The sequence below is a fragment of the Cricetulus griseus genome, chromosome 2, assembly GCF_003668045.3.
Source record: "Cricetulus griseus strain 17A/GY chromosome 2, alternate assembly CriGri-PICRH-1.0, whole genome shotgun sequence".
Lineage (NCBI taxonomy): Eukaryota > Metazoa > Chordata > Mammalia > Rodentia > Cricetidae > Cricetulus > Cricetulus griseus.
In genome coordinates, this window is record NC_048595.1 from 322,243,444 (window position 1) to 322,248,095 (window position 4,652).

The following is a 4,652-nucleotide window of genomic DNA, read 5'->3' on the forward strand; positions in this document are numbered from 1 at the left end:
AGACAGGGAATTCTGGGATCCTTGATGCTTCTTACAAAGACACCAGACCTATGACTCAGTAACTGTTGTCAACTCTCGCCAATTCTGTCTCCAAATTCAGTCACATTGGGGGTTAGGGCCTTATATGGATTTAGGACAGTGTGAAAAAAAAAAAAGCAGTTTTAAGATACATTTTCTGGAATGAAAAAAATTAAGATATTCCAACCTAAAAACTTGTTTTCAGAAGAAAAGTTTTACAAATCTTATGTAGTCATGTATCAATAAGGTGGGTATGTTCTGAGATGTGTGGTATTAGGAAATTCCACTGTTGGCCAAACATCACTGCACATACTTTCATACATGAAGATGTTATGCCTTTACAAGGCAATATGGCTTTATGGAAACAGTGCTGTGTGTAGGGTCCTTTGTTATGGGGCCTCTGGCCATATCCAATAAGGGGTCAATACTTAAAATATAATTCCAACAATTCAACAACAGGAACAATCAACCCAACAAAAAGCGGGCAATGTAGGGGCTAAAGAGATGGCTCAGTGGTTAAGAGTACAGGCTGCTTTTCCAGAGGACCCAGGTTCAATTCCCAGAACCCACATGGCAGCTCACTACTGTCCATTCCACCTGTTACAGGGGATCCGACACCCTCACACAGACATATATGCAGGCAAAATACCAATGTATGTAAACTAAAAAATTACTTTTTAAAAAGTGGGCAAAGGAATTTAACAGAAATTTCTTTGATGAAAGTGCATACATGGTTAATAAACACAGTAAAACCTGTTCGACACTCCTGGTTATTAGAGAGATTCCCATCAAACCTATGTTGGGGGAAACTAGGGGCTGAGGGCATACCCCTGTAATATGAATAATAAAAACCCAGAGACAGATATGGAGGTTCAAGCTGAAGATCAGAGAAGAAAAGCAGACAGCCACTAGAGATTTCTCATTTCTACCAATGGTCAGACCAAAGGGGCGATCCACTGAACCTTAGATTGCATCTCCAGACTGCACTGCTCTCCACCAAGCCTCAGAATCCTAGACTTCTCTCAGAGACTGCACTGAACTCCTTATATACCTCTCTAGTGCTGGGATTGAAGGCATGAGCTCTGTTACTCTTTTAGATGGATTCACTCTCATGTAGCCCTGGGTGGTCTTGAACTCACAGAGATTCATCTGCTTCTGTTTCCTAAGTCCTAGGATTAAAGTTGTATGCCACCACTACCCAGCTTCTATAGCTAACTAGTATGGCTGGCTTTGCATTCTGATCATCCAGGCAATCTTTATTAATCATAAATGATATATTACCACATACATCGGTTGGTAACATGCTTTACTCACCTGGTGTGAAACCTGGGGTTTAATAACCAGAACTACAAAAATAACATTAAACAAGTAAAAAGGAAATTATAAACACTTACACAGATTTGGAGAGATCGGAACCCTTGTGCATCACTGAGAAGAATGCAGGAAACGTATTGATGCTATAGAAAATAATGTGAGGCTACTCAAAAAGACATGTGACCTGCGAAGGTGAATTTTATTTGTCTTGTTGGAGGAAGTGTGTCACTGGGGGTGGGCTTTGACATCTCAAAAAGCCTATTGAGCTAATTGGAACAGTGATGGAGCCCCCTGCCCACTGGGAGACCTACACAGATCTTTCTGATGCTTCTGATTTGGATGGGAATGCAGAACAGAAGTAACAAATGAAGACTTCAAAAAAATCTAAGCAGAATGTTCTTTATAGCTACCATGTCTGCCTGACGTTTGCTATGCTCCCACCATGATGGTCATGGACTCACCCTTCTCACAGTAACAGACAAGTAGCTAAGACACTAGTCCATGAGCTTCTGGCTGATTCTCCTATCTCTGCCCCCTTTCTCATCATAGGAATGCTGAGATTACAAATGCAAGCTACCACAAACCACTTCTCTATGTCATCAAGCTTATGAAGAAAATGCTTTTACCCACTGGGTCATATCCCTGACCTCATCCCTAGCATGAAGAAGGAGGAGGATGGGAGAAAGAGGAGGAGAGGGGGGAGGAAGAGATTTGGTTCTGCAGTAGAGGACTTGGTTAGCATGCCCAAGATCCCTGAGTTCAAAACCCAGCACTTGGGGTAGGAGGAAGGTTATCTATCTAAAACATAGGTCCTTGGCTAGGATGACAGAGAGAAGATGGGTCAAAGTCAGAGGAGTGGCCATGGTGCCAATGGTCTTTGGGGTGGCAAGAAGGATGACAGGACAACAAAATGAAATATGACCCTCCTATCCCAAATAGAGTGTGGAAAAAGAAGAAGGGAAAAAAGGGACTAGATGCTGCCAGCAAACTGCCACTAGTGACGCCCCTACCTCCAGAGTAGCCTGAAATGACTGCAGTTAGAAAATAAAAGGTTATCTTCTCGTGGAGGAAGAATTCATTAGACACCAGGAACACATGAAACCATTAGAAGAAAAGCAAGAGGACGAAAGATCAAAAGTGGATGCTCTGGGGGGGGGGGGGACGGGGGCAAGTCTCTTGGAACCTCAGAAGAGATCATTGATGAGAGTCATGCCATTGTGTCCACACCCATGAGCACAGAGCACTACATCAGCATCCTATCATTTGTACACAAGAATCTTCTAGAGACAGGCTGTTCAGTCCTGGTCAACCACAAGGTGCATGTCAAGATAGGGGTAATAATGGATGCCACAGATCCCCTGGTCACAATGATGAAGTCCCACCCCCACCCACCAGGAGATCTACACAGATATTGGGAGGACTAGACAACCAAATCCAGGAAATTAAGGGCTGTGTGGAGCTTCCTTTTACCCATGCTGAGCATTATGAAGAGATAGGGATAAAGCCCCCTAAGGGGGTCATTCTCTGTGATTCTCCAGGAACAGGTAAAATGTTATTGGTCAAAGCAGTAGAAAACCAAATTCCAGCCACTTTCTTGAAGGGGTCAGTTCAGGACTTACTCAGAAGTACCTAGGTGATGGGCCCAAACTCATATGGGAACTGTTTCAAGTTGGTAGGGCACATGTACCATCCATTGTGTTTATTGATGAAATTGACACCATTGGGGACAAAAGATTAGAACTATGGAGGTAAGAGAGAAATTCAGCAGTGTTGGAAGTGTTGAACCAGTTGGGTGGATTTGATTTGAGAGGAGATGTAAAAGTTATCATAGCTGCAAACAGAATAGAAACTTTGGATCCGGCATTTAACAGACTGGGCTTCATTGACAGAAAGATGGAATTCCCCCCACCTGATGAAAAGACCAAGAATCATATCTTCCATGTCCACACAAGCAGGATGACACTGACTGATAACGTAACCCTGGATGACTTCATCATGGCCAAGGATGACCTCTCTGGGGTTGACATGGAGACAATCTATACAGAAACTAGCTTGGTGGCCTCGTGGGAATGCAGAACAGAAGTAACAAATGAAGACTTCAAAAAAATCTAAGCAGAATGTTCTTTATAAAGGCACCCCAAGGGGCTTTATCTCTAGTGACCTGTGGCCGCCTTCAGAAAAGTTAATGAGTTTCTCTTCCTGGGAGGATATGAAGCTGCCCCACAGAATCTATTTTCCAGTTGACTTCTGCTAGTAGAGAACCTGTATCTTTCTTGGAAGATGCTGTGCAGACCATCAGGTGGTTTCCATCTGTTGGGCACTATGTTGTGCCGTTCTCAGCTCCCAATAAAGGGTTATCCTTGTTTGCTTTCAAGTACATACATACATACATACATACATATATACATACATACATACATACATAAATACAGGAGTTCTCAATCTTTCACAGGGGTCACTTATCAGATATCCTGCATATCAGATACATTATGAGTCCTAACAGTAGCAAAATTACAGTTATGAAGTAGCAACAAAAACAATGTTATGATTGGGAGTTACCACACCATGAGGAAATGTATTAAAGGGTCACAGCATTAGGAAGGTTGAGAAGAACTGCTCTAAAAGGATATTACACATCCTTAGAAAGGAAGGACATTTTGATACATGCCATGACATAGATGAGACTTGAGGACACTATGCTAAGGAAAATAAGAAAAAAGACAAGTACTGTGCGATCCCACTGATATGAGAAGGTGGCCCAGTCACACACACAGTGATGGGAAGTTGAGTGGTGGTTACTGGGGACCAAGGGAAGAAGGACAGCCAATTGCATATTGGGACAATCTCATAGGATGAAAAAGGCACAGAGATGCATCATTATCCGTTGCCAGGAGGATGAGGGTCACTCAGCATATGAATACATTCACTGTCACTGAACCATGAACTAGAAAGTAGATAAAATGGCAAGTTTTATGTTATAGTTACCATTTAATTTTTTATTTTATTTTATGTGTATAAATGTCTTGTATGGATGCACACTGTGTGTGTGCCTGATGCCCAGGGAAGTTGGAAGAGGGCTTGGGATCTCTGGAATTGAAGTTGTGGATCATTGTGAACAACTAACCACAAGGGAGCTGGGAAGTCAGATCCAGAACTACTGAAAGAGCAGCCAGTGCTCTTAACTGCTGAGCCATCTCTCCAGCCCCTATACATTATCTTAATTTATTTGTTATAATCTCAATGTATTTGTTTTTGGTTTTGAGACAGGGTCTCGCTATATAGTCCTGGCTGGCTGTACTTGAGGGTTAACCTACATTGAA

At 42.4% G+C, this 4,652-nt stretch overlaps 1 pseudogene; it reads left to right on the plus strand.

The window, feature by feature from the left end:
• The first annotated feature begins 2,168 nt into the window (after positions 1-2,168).
• Positions 2,169-3,444, plus strand: LOC100751245 (annotated as a pseudogene).
• The last annotated feature ends 1,208 nt before the right edge of the window (positions 3,445-4,652 follow it).